Below are 17,844 nucleotides of genomic sequence, written 5' to 3' on the forward strand. Positions count from 1 at the left end.
CCTAGTGTGCCATGCTAGGAAAACACTCTGCTTTTGAGAAAGGGGCATTCTTGCACTCTACTGTGTTTCCTTTAGGGCCAGTAAAGTGAGCTAGCTCCGAACAAAAGAACTGTGCTTCCTACACAAACGGGGCATATCTAGTTCAACTCAGTATTGGAAACTGAGTAAAACAGGAGCTTCTCCTCAGTCCAATACACTGTACTGGCTGGGAACAGACGCGAATGCTATTTGCACTGTGTATGACCAGAATAGCACAAGAGTGCTGCTCTTAGCCCGAATGAACCCTTGCTGCTAGAACTTGAAACTGAACGTGATTCAACTCCATTTAGGAAGTTTAATTGAAGCCTAGGGTGCCATGCAAGTAAAACACTCTGCTTTTGAAAAACGGGCATTCTTGCACTCTACTGTGTTTCCTATAGGGCCAGTACAGTGAGCTAGCTCAGAACAAAAGAACTGTGCTTCCCACACAAACGGGGCATATCTAGTTCAACTCAGTATTGGAAACTGAGTAAAACAGGAGCTTCTCATCAGTCCAATACACTGTACTGGCTGGGAACAGACGCGAATGCTATTTGCACTGTGTATGGCCAGAATAGCACAAGAGTGCTGTTCTTAGCCTGATTCAACCCTTGCTGCTAGAACTTGAACTGAACGTGATTCAACTCCGTTTAGGAAGTTTAATTCAAGCCTAGTATGTCATGCAAGGAAAACACTCTGCTTTTGAGAAACGGGCATTCTTGTACTTTTCTGTGTTTTTTATAGGGCCAGTACAGTGAGCTAGCTCAGAACAAAAGAACTGTGCTTCCTACACAAACGGGGCATATCTAGTTCAACTCAGTATTGGAAACTGAGTAAAACAGGAGCTTCTCTTCAGTCCAATACACTGTACTGGATGGGAACAGACGCGAATGCTATTTACACCGTGTATGGCCAGAATAGCACAAGAGTGGTGTTCTTAGCCTGAATGAACCCTTGCTGCTAGAACTTTAAACTGAACGTGATTCAACTCCGTTTAGGAAGTTTAATTGAACCCTAGTGTGCCATGCAAGAAAAACACTATGCTTTTGAGAAACGGGCATTCTTGCACTCTACAGTGTTTCCTATAGGGCCAGTACAGTGAGCTAGCTCAGAGCAAAAGAACTGTGCTTCCTACACAAACGGGGCATATCTAGTTCAACTCAGTATTGGAAACTGAGTAAAACAGGAGCTTCTCTTCAGTCCAATACACTGTACTGGCTGGGAACAGACGCGAATGCTATTTGCACTGTGTATGGCCAGAATAGCACAAGAGTGCTGTTCTTAGCCTGAATGAATGCTTGCTGCTAGAATGTGAAACTGAACGTGATTCAATTCCGTTTAGGAAGTTTAATTGAAACCTAGTGCGCCATGCAAGAAAAACACTCTGCTTTTGAGAAACGGGCATTCTTGTACTCTATTGTGTTTAGAATAGGGCCAGTACAGTGAGCTAGCTCAGAACAAGAGAACTGTCCTTCCTACACAAACGGGGCATATCTAGTTCAACTCAGTATTGGAATCTGAGTAAAACAGGAGCTTCTCTTCAGTCCAATACACTGTAGTGGCTGGGAACAGACGTGAATGCTATTTGCACTGTGTATGGCCAGAATAGAACAAGAGTGCTGTTCTTAGCCTGAAATAACCCTTGCTCTAGACCTTGAAACTGAATTTGACTCAACTCGGATAAGGAAGTTTAATTGAACCCTAGTGTGCCATGCAAGGAAAACACTCTGCTTTTGAGAAACGGGCATTCTTGCACTCTACTGTGTTTCCTATAGGGCCAGTACAGTGAGCTAGCTCAGAACAAAAGAACTGTGCTTCCTACACAAACGGGGCATAACTAGTTCAACTCAGTATTGGAAACTGAGTAAAACAGGAGCTTATCTTCAGTCCAATACACTGTAGTGGCTGGGAACAGACGTGAATTCTATTTGCACTGTGTATGGCCAGAATAGAACAAGAGTGCTGTTCTTAGCCTGAAATAACCCTTGCTGCTAGAACTTGAACTGAACGTGATTCAACTCCGTTTAGGATGTTTAATTGAATCCTAGTGTGCCATGCAAGGAAAACACTCTTCTTTTGAGAAACGGGCATTCTTGAACTCTACTGTGTTTCCTTTAGGGCCAGTACAGTGAGCTAGCTCCGAACAAAAGAACTGTGCTTCCTACCCAAACGGGGCATATCTAGTTCAACTCAGTATTGGAAACTGAGTAAAACAGGAGCTTCTCTTCAGTTAAATACACTGTACTGGCTGGGAGAACATGCGAATGCTATTTGCACTGTGTATGACCAGAATAGCACAAGAGTGCTGCTCTTAGCCCGAATGAACCCTTGCTGCTAGAACTTGAAACTGAACGTGATTCAACTCCATTTAGGAAGTTTAATTGAAGCCTAGGGTGCCATGCAAGTAAAACACTCTGCTTTTGACAAACGGGCATTCTTGCACTCTACTGTGTTTCCTATAGGGCCAGTACAGTGAGCTAGCTCAGAACAAAAGAACTGTGCTTCCCACACAAACGGGGCATATCTAGGTCAACTCAGTATTGGAAACTGAGTAAAACAGGAGCTTCTCATCAGTCCAATACACTGTACTGGCTGGGAACAGACGCGAATGCTATTTGCACTGTGTATGGCCAGAATAGCACAAGAGTGCTGTTCTTAGCCTGATTCAACCCTTGCTGCTAGAACTTGAACTGAACGTGATTCAACTCCGTTTAGGAAGTTTAATTCAAGCCTAGTATGTCATGCAAGGAAAACACTCTGCTTTTGAGAAACGGGCATTCTTGTACTTTTCTGTGTTTCTTATAGGGCCAGTACAGTGAGCTAGCTCAGAACAAAAGAACTGTGCTTCCTACACAAACGGGGCATATCTAGTTCAACTCAGTATTGGAAACTGAGTAAAACAGGAGCTTCTCTTCAGTCCAATACACTGTACTGGATGGGAACAGACGCGAATGCTATTTACACCGTGTATGGCCAGAATAGCACAAGAGTGGTGTTCTTAGCCTGAATGAACCCTTGCTGCTAGAACTTTAAACTGAACGTGATTCAACTCCGTTTAGGAAGTTTAATTGAACCCTAGTGTGCCATGCAAGAAAAACACTATGCTTTTGAGAATCGGGCATTCTTGCACTCTACTGTGTTTCCTATAGGGCCAGTACAGTGAGCTAGCTCAGAGCAAAAGAACTGTGCTTCCTACACAAACGGGGCATATCTAGTTCAACTCAGTATTGGAAACTGAGTAAAACAGGAGCTTCTCTTCAGTCCAATACACTGTACTGGCTGGGAACAGACGCGAATGCTATTTGCACTGTGTATGGCCAGAATAGCACAAGAGTGCTGTTCTTAGCCTGAATGAATGCTTGCTGCTAGAATGTGAAACTGAACGTGATTCAATTCCGTTTAGGAAGTTTAATTGAAACCTAGTGCGCCATGCAAGAAAAACACTCTGCTTTTGAGAAACGGGCATTCTTGTACTCTATTGTGTTTAGAATAGGGCCAGTACAGTGAGCTAGCTCAGAAAAAGAGAACTGTCCTTCCTACACAAACGGGGCATATCTAGTTCAACTCAGTATTGGAATCTGAGTAAAACAGGAGCTTCTCTTCAGTCCAATACACTGTAGTGGCTGGGAACAGACGTGAATGCTATTTGCACTGTGTATGGCCAGAATAGAACAAGAGTGCTGTTCTTAGCCTGAAATAACCCTTGCTGCTAGACCTTGAAACTGAATTTGACTCAACTCGGATAAGGAAGTTTAATTGAACCCTAGTGTGCCATGCAAGGAAAACACTCTGCTTTTGAGAAACGGGCATTCTTGCACTCTACTGTGTTTCTTATAGGGCCAGTACAGTGATCTAGCTCAGAACAAAAGAACTGTGCTTCCTACACAAACGGGGCATAACTAGTTCAACTCAGTATTGGAAACTGAGTAAAACAGGAGCTTATCTTCAGTCCAATACACTGTAGTGGCTGGGAACAGACGTGAATGCTATTTGCACTGTGTATGGCCAGAATAGAACAAGAGTGCTGTTCTTAGCCTGAAATAACCCTTGCTGCTAGAACTTGAACTGAACGTGATTCAACTCCGTTTAGGATGTTTAATTGAATCCTAGTGTGCCATGCAAGGAAAACACTCTTCTTTTGAGAAACGGGCATTCTTGAACTCTACTGTGTTTCCTTTAGGGCCAGTACAGTGAGCTAGCTCCGAACAAAAGAACTGTGCTTCCTACCCAAACGGGGCATATCTAGTTCAACTCAGTATTGGAAACTGAGTAAAACAGGAGCTTCTCTTCAGTTAAATACACTGTACTGGCTGGGAGAACATGCGAATGCTATTTGCACTGTGTATGGCCAGAATAGCACAAGAGTGCTGTTCTTAGCCTGAATGAACCCTTGCTGCTAGAACTTGAATCGGAACGTGATTCAACTCCGTTTAGCAAGTTTAATTGAACCCTAGTGTGCCATTTGAGAAAAACACTCTGTTTTTGAGAAACGGGCATTCTTGCACTCTACTGTGTTTCTTTAGGGCCAGTACAGTGAGCTAGCTCAGAACAAAAGAACTGTGCTTCCTACATAAACGGAGCATATCTAGTTCAACTCAGTATTGGAAACTGAGTAAAACGGGAGCTTCACTTCAGTCCAATACACTGTACTGGCTGGGAACAGACGCGAATGCTATTTGCACTGTGTATGACCAGGGTAGCACAAGAGTGCTGTTCTTAGCCTGAATGAACCCTTGCTGCTAGAACTTGAACCTGAACATGATTCAACTCCGTTAAGAAAGTTTAATTGAACCCTTGTGTGCCATGCAAGATAAACATTCTGCTTTTGAGAAACGGGCATTCTTGCACTCTACTGTGTTTCCTATAGGGCCAGTACAGTGAGCTAGCTCAGAACAAAAGAACTGTGCTTCCTACAAAAACGGGGCATATCTAGTTCAACTCAGTATTGGAATCTGAGTAAAACAGGAGCTTCTCTTCAGTCCAATACACTGTACTGGCTGGGAACAGACGTGAATGCTATTTGCACTGTGTATGGCCAGAATAGCACAAGAGTGGTGTTCTTAGCCTGAATGAACCCTTGCTGCTAGATCGTGAAACTGAACGTGATTCAACTCCGTTTAGGAAGTTTAATTGAACCCTAGTGTGCCATGCAAGAAAAACACTCTGCTTTTGAGAAACGGGGATTCTTGCACTCTATTGTGTTTAGAATATGGCCAGTACAGTGAGCTAGCTCAGAACAAAAGAACTGTGCTTCCTACACAAACGGGGCATATCTAGTTCAACTCAGTATTGGAAACTGAGTAAAACAGGAGCTTCTCTTCAGTCCAATACACTGTACTGGCTGGGAACAGATCCGAATGCTATTTTCACTGTGTATGGCCAGAATAGCACAAGAGTGCTGTTCTTAGCCTGAATGAACCCTTGCTGCTAGAACTTGAAACTGAACGTGATTCAACTCCGTTTAGGAAGTTTAATTGAAGACTAGGGTGCCATGCAAGAAAAACACTCTGCTTTTGAGAAACGGGCATTCTTGCACTCTACTGTGTTTCCTATAGGGCCAGTACAGTGAACTAGCTCCGAACAAAAGAACTGGGCTTCCTACAGAAACGGGGCATATCTAGTTCAACTCAGTATTGGAAACTGAGTAAAACGGGAGCTTCACTTCAGTCCAATACACTGTACTTGCTGGGAACAGACGCCAATGCTATTTGCACTATGTATGACCAGGGTAGCACAAGAGTGCTGTTCTTAGCCTGAATGAACCCTTGCTGCTAGATCGTGAAACTGAACGTGATTCAACTCCGTTAAGGAAGTTTAATTGAACCCTAGTGTGCAATGCAAGATAAACACTCTGCTTTTGAGAAACGGGCATTCTTGCACTCTACTTTGTTTCCTATAGGGCCACTACAGTGAGCTAGCTCAGAACCAAAGAACTGTGCTTCCTACACAAACGGGGCATATCTAGTTCAACTCAGTATTGGAATCTGAGTAAAACAGGAGCTTCTCTTCAGTCCAATACACTGTACTGGCTGGGAACAGACGTGAATGCTATTTGCACTGTGTATGGCCAGAATAGCACAAGAGTGGTGTTCTTAGCCTGAATGAACCCTTGCTGCTAGAACGTGAAACGGAAAGTGATTCAACTCCGTTTAGGAAGTTTAATTGAACCCTAGTGTGCCATGCAAGATAAACACTCTGCTTTTGAGAAACGGGCATTCTTGCACTCTATTGTGTTTAGAATAGGGCCAGTACAGTGAGCTAGCTCAGAACAAAAGAACTGTGCTTCCTACACAAACGGGGCATATCTAGTTCAACTCAGTATTGGAAACTGAGTAAAACAGGAGCTTCTCTTCAGTCCAATACACTGTACTGGGTGGGAACAGACGCGAATGCTATTTGCACTGTGTATGGCCAGAATAGCACAAGAGTGCTGTTCTTAGCCTGAATGAACCCTTGCTGCTAGAAGTTGAAACTGAACGTGATTCAACTCCATTTAGGAAGTTTAATTGAACCCTAGTGTGCCATGTAAGAAAAACACTCTGCTTTTGAGAAACGGGCATTCTTGCACTCTACTGTGTTTCCTATAGGGCCAGTACAGTGAGCTAGCTCAGAACAAAAGAACTGTGCTTCCTACACAAACGGGGCATATCTAGTTCAACTCAGTATTGGAAACTGAGTAAAACAGGAGCTTCTCTTCAGTCCAATACACTGTACTGGCTGGGAACAGACGCGAATGCTATTTGCACTGTGTATGACCAGAATAGCACAAGAGTGCTGCTCTTAGCCCGAATGAACCCTTGCTGCTAGAACTTGAAACTGAACGTGATTCAACTCCATTTAGGAAGTTTAATTGAAGCCTAGGGTGCCATGCAAGTAAAACACTCTGCTTTTGAAAAACGGGCATTCTTGCACTCTACTGTATTTCCTATAGGGCCAGTACAGTGAGCTAGCTCAGAACAAAAGAACTGTGCTTCCCACACAAACGGGGCATATCTAGTTCAACTCAGTATTGGAAACTGAGTAAAACAGGAGCTTCTCATCAGTCCAATACACTGTACTGGCTGGGAACAGACGTGAATGCTATTTGCACTGTGTATGGCCAGAATAGCACAAGAGTGCTGTTCTTAGCCTGATTCAACCCTTGCTGCTAGAACTTGAACTGAACGTGATTCAACTCCGTTTAGGAAGTTTAATTCAAGCCTAGTATGTCATGCAAGGAAAACACTCTGCTTTTGAGAAACGGGCATTCTTGTACTTTTCTGTGTTTCTTATAGGGCCAGTACAGTGAGCTAGCTCAGAACAAAAGAACTGTGCTTCCTACACAAACGGGGCATATCTAGTTCAACTCAGTATTGGAAACTGAGTAAAACAGGAGCTTCTCTTCAGTCCAATACACTGTACTGGATGGGAACAGACGCGAATGCTATTTACACCGTGTATGGCCAGAATAGCACAAGAGTGGTGTTCTTAGCCTGAATGAACCCTTGCTGCTAGAACTTTAAACTGAACGTGATTCAACTCCGTTTAGGAAGTTTAATTGAACCCTAGTGTGCCATGCAAGAAAAACACTATGCTTTTGAGAAACGGGCATTCTTGCACTCTACTGTGTTTCCTATAGGGCCAGTACAGTGAGCTAGCTCAGAGCAAAAGAACTGTGCTTCCTACACAAACGGGGCATATCTAGTTCAACTCAGTATTGGAAACTGAGTAAAACAGGAGCTTCTCTTCAGTCCAATACACTGTACTGGCTGGGAACAGACGCGAATGCTATTTGCACTGTGTATGGCCAGAATAGCACAAGAGTGCTGTTCTTAGCCTGAATGAATGCTTGCTGCTAGAATGTGAAACTGAACGTGATTCAATTCCGTTTAGGAAGTTTAATTGAAACCTAGTGCGCCATACAAGAAAAACACTCTGCTTTTGAGAAACGGGCATTCTTGTACTCTATTGTGTTTAGAATAGGGCCAGTACAGTGAGCTAGCTCAGAACAAGAGAACTGTCCTTCCTACACAAACGGGGCATATCTAGTTCAACTCAGTATTGGAATCTGAGTAAAACAGGAGCTTCTCTTCAGTCCAATACACTGTAGTGGCTGGGAACAGACGTGAATGCTATTTGCACTGTGTATGGCCAGAATAGAACAAGAGTGCTGTTCTTAGCCTGAAATAACCCTTGCTGCTAGACCTTGAAACTGAATTTGACTCAACTCGGATAAGGAAGTTTAATTGAACCCTAGTGTGCCATGCAAGGAGAACACTCTGCTTTTGAGAAACGGGCATTCTTGCACTCTACTGTGTTTCCTATAGGGCCAGTACAGTGATCTAGCTCAGAACAAAAGAACTGTGCTTCCTACACAAACGGGGCATAACTAGTTCAACTCAGTATTGGAAACTGAGTAAAACAGGAGCTTATCTTCAGTCCAATACACTGTAGTGGCTGGGAACAGACGTGAATGCTATTTGCACTGTGTATGGCCAGAATAGAACAAGAGTGCTGTTCTTAACCTGAAATAACCCTTGCTGCTAGAACTTGAACTGAACGTGATTCATCTCCGTTTAGGATGTTTAATTGAATCCTAGTGTGCCATGCAAGGAAAACACTCTTCTTTTGAGAAACGGGCATTCTTGAACTCTACTGTGTTTCCTTTAGGGCCAGTACAGTGAGCTAGCTCCGAACAAAAGAACTGTGCTTCCTACCCAAACGGGGCATATCTAGTTCAACTCAGTATTGGAAACTGAGTAAAACAGGAGCTTCTCTTCAGTTAAATACACTGTACTGGCTGGGAGAACATGCGAATGCTATTTGCACTGTGTATGGCCAGAATAGCACAAGAGTGCTGTTCTTAGCCTGAATGAACCCTTGCTGCTAGAACTTGAATCGGAACGTGATTCAACTCCGTTTAGCAAGTTTAATTGAACCCTAGTGTGCCATTTGAGAAAAACACTCTGTTTTTGAGAAACGGGCATTCTTGCACTCTACTGTGTTTCTTTAGGGCCAGTACAGTGAGCTAGCTCAGAACAAAAGAACTGTGCTTCCTACATAAACGGAGCATATCTAGTTCAACTCAGTATTGGAAACTGAGTAAAATGGGAGCTTCACTTCAGTCCAATACACTGTACTGGCTGGGAACAGACGCGAATGCTATTTGCACTGTGTATGACCAGGGTAGCACAAGAGTGCTGTTCTTAGCCTGAATGAACCCTTGCTGCTAGAACTTGAACCTGAACATGATTCAACTCCGTTAAGAAAGTTTAATTGAACCCTAGTGTGCCATGCAAGATAAACACTCTGCTTTTGAGAAACGGGCATTCTTGCACTCTACTGTGTTTCCTATAGGGCCAGTACAGTGAGCTAGCTCAGAACAAAAGAACTGTGCTTCCTACACACACGGGGCATATCTAGTTCAACTCAGTATTGGAATCTGAGTAAAACAGGAGCTTCTCTTCAGTCCAATACACTGTACTGGCTGGGAACAGACGTGAATGCTATTTGCACTGTGTATGGCCAGAATAGCAAAAGAGTGGTGTTCTTAGCCTGAATGAACCCTTGCTGCTAGAACTTGAAACGGAACGTGATTCAACTCCGTTTAGGAAGTTTAATTGAACCCTAGTGTGCCATGCAAGATAAACACTCTGCTTTAGATAAACGGGCATTCTTGCATTCTACTGTGTTTCCTATAGGGCCAGTACAGTGAGCTAGCTCAGAACAAAAGAACTGTGCTTCCTACACAAACGGGGCATATCTAGTTCAACTCAGTATAGGAAACTGAGTAAAAGAGGAGCTTCTCTTCAGTCCAATACACTGTACTGGCTGGGAGCAGATGCGAATGCTATTTGCACTGTGTATGGCCAGAATAGCACAAGAGTGGTGTTCTTAGCCTGAATGAACCCTTGCTGCTAGATCGTGAAACTGAACGTGATTCAACTCCGTTTAGGAAGTTTAATTGAACCCTAGTGTGCCATGCAAGAAAAACACTCTTCTTTTGAGAAAAGGGCATTTTTGCTCTCTATTGTTTTTAGAAGAGGGCCAGTACAGTGAGCTAGCTCAGAACAAAAGAACTGTGCTTCCTACACAAACGGGGCATATCTAGTTCAACTCAGTATTGGAAACTGAGTAAAACAGGAGCTTCTCTTCAGTCCAATACACTGTACTGGCTGGGAACAGACGCGAATGCTATTTGCACTGTGTATGGCCAGAATAGCACAAGAGTGCTGTTCTTAGCATGAATGAACCCTTGCTGCTAGACCTTGAAACTGAATTTGACTCAACTCGGATAAGGAAGTTTAATTGAACCCTAGTGTGCCATGCAAGGAAAACACTCTGCTTTTGAGAAACGGGCATTCTTGCACTCTACTGTGTTTCCTATAGGGCCAGTACAGTGATCTAGCTCAGAACAAAAGAACTGTGCTTCCTACACAAACGGGGCGTAACTAGCTCAACTCAGTATTGGAAACTGAGTAAAACAGGAGCTTATCTTCAGTCCAATACACTGTAGTGGCTGGGAACAGACGTGAATGCTATTTGCACTGTGTATGGCCAGAATAGAACAAGAGTGCTGTTCTTAGCCTGAAATAACCCTTGCTGCTAGAACTTGAACTGAACGTGATTCAACTCCGTTTAGGATGTTTAATTGAATCCTAGTGTGCCATGCAAGGAAAACACTCTTCTTTTGAGAAACGGGCATTCTTGAACTCTACTGTGTTTCCTTTAGGGCCAGTACAGTGAGCTAGCTCAGAACAAAAGAACTGTGCTTCCTACCCAAACGGGGCATATCTAGTTCAACTCAGATTGGAAACTGAGTAAAACAGGAGCTTCTCTTCAGTCCAATACACTGTACTGGCTGGGTACAGACGTGAATGCTATTTGCACTGTGTATGACCAGAATAGCACAAGAGTGCTGTTCTTTGCCTGAATGAACCCTTGCTGCTAGAACTTGAAACTGAACGTGATTCAACTCCATTTAGGAAGTTTAATTGAAGCCTAGGGTGCCATGCAAGAAAAACACTCTGCTTTTGAGAAACGGGCATTCTTGCACTCTACTGTGTTTCCTATAGGGCCGGTACAGTGAACTAGCTCAGAACAAAAGAACTGTGCTTCCCACACAAACGTGGCATAATTAGTTCAACTCAGTATTGGAAACTGAGTAAAACAGGAGCTTCTCTTCAGTCCAATACACTGTACTGGCTGGGAGCACATGCGAATGCTATTTGCACTCTGTATGGCCAGAATAGCACAAGAGTGCTGTTCTTAGACTGAATGAACCCTTGCTGCTAGAAGTTGAAACTGAACGTGATTCAACTCCGTTTAGGAAGTTTAATTGAAGCCTAGGGTGCCATGCAAGAAAAACACTCTGCTTTTGAAAAACGGGCATTCTTGCACTCTACTGTGTTTCCTATAGGGCCAGTACAGTGAGCTAGCTCAGAACAAAAGAACTGTGCTTCCTAAACAAGCGGGGCATATCTAGTTCAACTCAGTATTGGAAACTGAGTAAAACCGGAGCTTCTCTTCTGTCCAATACACTGTGCTGGCTGGGAACAGACGCGAATGCTATTTGCACTGTGTATGGCCAGAATAGCACAAGAGTGCTGTTCTTAGCCTGAATGAATGCTTGCTGCTAGAACGTCAAACTGCACGTGATTCAACTCCGTTTAGGAAGTTTAATTGAACCCTAGTGTGCCATGCAAGAAAAACACTCTGCTTTTGAGATACGGGCATTCTTGCACTCTACTGTGTTTCCTATAGGGCCAGTACAGTGAGCTAGCTCAGAACAAAAGAACTGTGCATCCTACACAAACTGGGCATAACTAGTTCAACTCAGTATTGGAAACTGAGTAAAACAGGAGCTTCTCTTCAGTCCAATACACTGTACTGGCTGGAAACAGACGTGAATGCTATTTGCACTGTGTATGGCCAGAATAGCACAAGAGTGCTGTTCTTAGCCTGAATGAACCCTTGCTGCTAGAACTTGAACTGAACGTGATTCAACTCCGTTTAGGAAGTTTAATTGAACCCTACTATGTCATGCAAGGAAAACACTCTGCTTTTGAGAAACGGGCATTCTTACACTCTACTGTTTTTCCTTTAGGTCCAGTACAGTGAGCTAGCTCAGAACAAAAGAACTGTGCTTCCTACACAAACGGGGCGTATCTAGTTCAACTCAGTATTGGAAACTGAGTAAAACAGGAGCTTCTCTTCAGTCCAATACACTGTACTGGCTGGGAACAGAAGAGAATGCTATTTGCACTCTTTATGGCCAGAATATCACAAGAGTGCTGTTCTTAGCCTGAATGAACCCTTGCTGCTAGACCTTGAAACTGAACGTGATTCAACTCCGTTAAGGAAGTTTAATTGAACCCTAGTGTGCCATGCAAGATAAACACTCTGCTTTTGAGAAACGGGCATTCTTATACTCTACTGTTTTTCCTAAAGGACTAGTACAGTGAGCTAGCTCCGAACAAAAGAATTGTGCTTCCTACACAATCGGGGCACATCTAGTTCAACTCAGTATTGGAAACTGAGTAAAACAGGAGCTTCTCTTCAGTCCAATACACTGTACTGGCTGGGAACAGAAGCGAATGCTATTTCCATTGTGTATGGCCAGAATACCACAAGAGTGCTGTTCTTAGCCTGAATGAACCCTTGCTGCTAGAAGTTGAAACTGAACGTGATTCAATTCCATTTAGGAAGTTTAATTGAACCCTAGTGTGCCATGTAAGAAAAACACTCTGCTTTTGAGAAACGGGCATTCTTGCACTCTACTGTGTTTCCTATAGGGCCAGTACAGTGAGCTAGCTCAGAACAAAAGAACTGTGCTTCCTACACAAACGGGGCATATCTAGTTCAACTCAGTATTGGAAACTGAGTGAAACAGAGGCTTCTCTTCAGTCCAATACACTGTACTGCCTGGGAACAGACGTGAATGCTATTTGCACTGTGTATGGCCAGAATAGCACAAGAGTTCTGTTCTTAGTCTGAATGAACTCTTGCTGCTAGAACTTGAAACTGAACGTGATTCAACTCCGTTTAGGAAGTTTAATTGAAGACTAGGGTGCCATGCAAGAAAAACACTCTGCTTTTGAGAAACGGGCATTCTTGCACTCTACTGTGTTTCCTATAGGGCCAGTACAGTGAGCTAGCTCGGAACAAAAGAACTATGCTTCCTACAGAAACGGGGCATATCTAGTTCAACTCAGTATTGGAAACTGAGTAAAACGGGAGCTTCATTTCAGTCCAATACACTGTACTGGCTGGGAACAGACGCGAATGCTATTTACACTGTGTATGACCAGGGTAGCACAAGAGTGCTGTTCTTAGCCTGAATGAACCCTTGCTGCTAGAACTTGAAACTGAACGTGATTCAACTCCGTTAAGGAAGTTTAATTGAACCCTAGTTTGCCATGCAAGATAAACACTCTGCTTTTGAGAAACGGGCATTCTTGCACTCTACTGTGTTTCCTATAGGGCCAGTACAGTGAGCTAGCTCAGAACAAAAGAACTGTGCTTCCTACACAAACGGGGCATATCTAGTTCAACTCAGTATTGGAATCTGAGTAAAACAGGAGCTTCTCTTCAGTCCAATACACTGTACTGGCTGGGAACAGACGTGAATGCTATTTGCACTGTGTATGGCCAGAATAGCACAAGAGTGGTGTTCTTAGCCTGAATGAACCCTTGCTGCTAGAACTTTAAACTGAACGTGATTCATCCGTTTAGGAAGTTTAATTGAAGCCTAGTGTGCCATGCAAGAAAAATACTCTGCTTTTGAGAAACGGGCATTCTTGCACTCTACTGTGTTGCTTATAGGGCCAGTACAGTGAGCTAGCTCAGAACAAAAGAACTGTGCTTCCTACACACACGGGGCATATCTAGTTCAACTCAGTATTGGAATCTGAGTAACACAGGAGCTTCTCTTCAGTCCAATACACTGTACTGGCTGGGAACAGACGCGAATGCTATTTACACTGTGTATGGCCAGAATAGCTCAAGAGTGGTGTTCTTAGCCTGAATGAACCCTTGCTGCTACAACTTTAAATTGAACGTGCTTCAACTCCGTTTAGGAAGTTTAATTGAACCCTAGTGTGCCATGCAAGGAAAACACTCTGCTTCTGAGAAACGGGCATTCTTGCACTCTACTGTGTTTCCTATAGGGCCAGTAAAGTGAGCTAGCTCAGAACAAAAGAACTGTGCTTCCTACACACACGGGGCATATCTAGTTCAACTCAGTATTGGAAACTGAGTAAAACAGGAGCTTCTCTTCAGTCAAATACACTGTACTTGCTGGGAGCACATGCGAATGCTATTTGCACTCTGTATGGCCAGAATAGCACAAGAGTGCTGTTCTTAGCCTGAATGAACCCTTGCTGCTAGAACTTGAATCGGAACGTGATTCAACTCCCTTTAGCAAGTTTAATTGAACCCTAGTGTGCCATGCAAGAAAAACACTCTTCTTTTGAGAAACGGGCATTCTTGCTCTCTATTGTTTTTAGAATAGGGCCAGTACAGTGAGCTAGCTCAGAACAAAAGAACTGTGCTTCCTACACAAACGGGGCATATCTAGTTCAACTCAGTATTGGAAACTGAGTAAAACAGAGGCTTCTCTTCAGTCCAATACACTGTACTGGCTGGGAACAGACGCGAATGCTATTTGCACTGTGTATGGCCAGAATAGCACAAGAGTGCTGTTCTTAGCATGAATGAACCCTTGCTGCTAGACCTTGAAACTGAATTTGACTCAACTCGGATAAGGAAGTTTAATTGAACCCTAGTGTGCCATGCAAGGAAAACACTCTGCTTTTGAGAAACGGGCATTCTTGCACTCTACTGTGTTTCCTATAGGGCCAGTACAGTGATCTAGCTCAGAACAAAAGAACTGTGCTTCCTACACAAACGGGGCGTAACTAGCTCAACTCAGTATTGGAAACTGAGTAAAACAGGAGCTTATCTTCAGTCCAATACACTGTAGTGGCTGGGAACAGACGTGAATGCTATTTGCACTGTGTATGGCCAGAATAGAACAAGAGTGCTGTTCTTAGCCTGAAATAACCCTTGCTGCTAGAACTTGAACTGAACGTGATTCAACTCCGTTTAGGATGTTTAATTGAATCCTAGTGTGCCATGCAAGGAAAACACTCTTCTTTTGAGAAACGGGCATTCTTGAACTCTACTGTGTTTCCTTTAGGGCCAGTACAGTGAGCTAGCTCAGAACAAAAGAACTGTGCTTCCTACCCAAACGGGGCATATCTAGTTCAACTCAGTATTGGAAACTGAGTAAAACAGGAGCTTCTCTTCAGTCCAATACACTGTACTGGCTGGGTACAGACGTGAATGCTATTTGCACTGTGTATGACCAGAATAGCACAAGAGTGCTGTTCTTTGCCTGAATGAACCCTTGCTGCTAGAACTTGAAACTGAACGTGATTCAACTCCATTTAGGAAGTTTAATTGAAGCCTAGGGTGCCATGCAAGAAAAACACTCTGCTTTTGAGAAACGGGCATTCTTGCACTCTACTGTGTTTCCTATAGGGCCGGTACAGTGAACTAGCTCAGAACAAAAGAACTGTGCTTCCCACACAAACGTGGCATAATTAGTTCAACTCAGTATTGGAATCTGAGTAAAACAGGAGCTTCTCTTCAGTCCAATACACTGTACTGGCTGGGAACAGACGTGAATGCTATTTGCACTGTGTATGGCCAGAATAGCACAAGAGTGGTGTTCTTAGCCTGAATGAACCCTTGCTGCTAGAACTTTAAACTGAACGTGATTCATCCGTTTAGGAAGTTTAATTGAAGCCTAGTGTGCCATGCAAGAAAAATACTCTGCTTTTGAGAAACGGGCATTCTTGCACTCTACTGTGTTGCTTATAGGGCCAGTACAGTGAGCTAGCTCAGAACAAAAGAACTGTGCTTCCTACACACACGGGGCATATCTAGTTCAACTCAGTATTGGAATCTGAGTAAAACAGGAGCTTCTCTTCAGTCCAATACACTGTACTGGCTGGGAACAGACGCGAATGCTATTTACACTGTGTATGGCCAGAATAGCTCAAGAGTGGTGTTCTTAGCCTGAATGAACCCTTGCTGCTACAACTTTAAATTGAACGTGCTTCAACTCCGTTTAGGAAGTTTAATTGAACCCTAGTGTGCCATGCAAGGAAAACACTCTGCTTCTGAGAAACGGGCATTCTTGCACTCTACTGTGTTTCCTATAGGGCCAGTAAAGTGAGCTAGCTCAGAACAAAAGAACTGTGCTTCCTACACACACGGGGCATATCTAGTTCAACTCAGTATTGGAAACTGAGTAAAACAGGAGCTTCTCTTCAGTCAAATACACTGTACTTGCTGGGAGCACATGCGAATGCTATTTGCACTCTGTATGGCCAGAATAGCACAAGAGTGCTGTTCTTAGCCTGAATGAACCCTTGCTGCTAGAACTTGAATCGGAACGTGATTCAACTCCCTTTAGCAAGTTTAATTGAACCCTAGTGTGCCATGCAAGAAAAACACTCTTCTTTTGAGAAACGGGCATTCTTGCTCTCTATTGTTTTTAGAATAGGGCCAGTACAGTGAGCTAGCTCAGAACAAAAGAACTGTGCTTCCTACACAAACGGGGCATATCTAGTTCAACTCAGTATTGGAAACTGAGTAAAACAGGAGCTTCTCTTCAGTCCAATACACTGTACTGGCTGGGAACAGACGCGAATGCTATTTGCACTGTGTATGGCCAGAATAGCACAAGAGTGCTGTTCTTAGCATGAATGAACCCTTGCTGCTAGACCTTGAAACTGAATTTGACTCAACTCGGATAAGGAAGTTTAATTGAACCCTAGTGTGCCATGCAAGGAAAACACTCTGCTTTTGAGAAACGGGCATTCTTGCACTCTACTGTGTTTCCTATAGGGCCAGTACAGTGATCTAGCTCAGAACAAAAGAACTGTGCTTCCTACACAAACGGGGCGTAACTAGCTCAACTCAGTATTGGAAACTGAGTAAAACAGGAGCTTATCTTCAGTCCAATACACTGTAGTGGCTGGGAACAGACGTGAATGCTATTTGCACTGTGTATGGCCAGAATAGAACAAGAGTGCTGTTCTTAGCCTGAAATAACCCTTGCTGCTAGAACTTGAACTGAACGTGATTCAACTCCGTTTAGGATGTTTAATTGAATCCTAGTGTGCCATGCAAGGAAAACACTCTTCTTTTGAGAAACGGGCATTCTTGAACTCTACTGTGTTTCCTTTAGGGCCAGTACAGTGAGCTAGCTCAGAACAAAAGAACTGTGCTTCCTACCCAAACGGGGCATATCTAGTTCAACTCAGTATTGGAAACTGAGTAAAACAGGAGCTTCTCTTCAGTCCAATACACTGTACTGGCTGGGTACAGACGTGAATGCTATTTGCACTGTGTATGACCAGAATAGCACAAGAGTGCTGTTCTTTGCCTGAATGAACCCTTGCTGCTAGAACTTGAAACTGAACGTGATTCAACTCCATTTAGGAAGTTTAATTGAAGCCTAGGGTGCCATGCAAGAAAAACACTCTGCTTTTGAGAAACGGGCATTCTTGCACTCTACTGTGTTTCCTATAGGGCCGGTACAGTGAACTAGCTCAGAACAAAAGAACTGTGCTTCCCACACAAACGTGGCATAATTAGTTCAACTCAGTATTGGAAACTGAGTAAAACAGGAGCTTCTCTTCAGTCCAATACACTGTACTGGCTGGGAGCACATGCGAATGCTATTTGCACTCTGTATGGCCAGAATAGCACAAGAGTGCTGTTCTTAGACTGAATGAACCCTTGCTGCTAGAAGTTGAAACTGAACGTGATTCA

The sequence above is a fragment of the Peromyscus maniculatus genome, chromosome 15, assembly GCF_049852395.1.
Source record: "Peromyscus maniculatus bairdii isolate BWxNUB_F1_BW_parent chromosome 15, HU_Pman_BW_mat_3.1, whole genome shotgun sequence".
NCBI classification, from domain to species: Eukaryota; Metazoa; Chordata; class Mammalia; order Rodentia; family Cricetidae; genus Peromyscus; species Peromyscus maniculatus.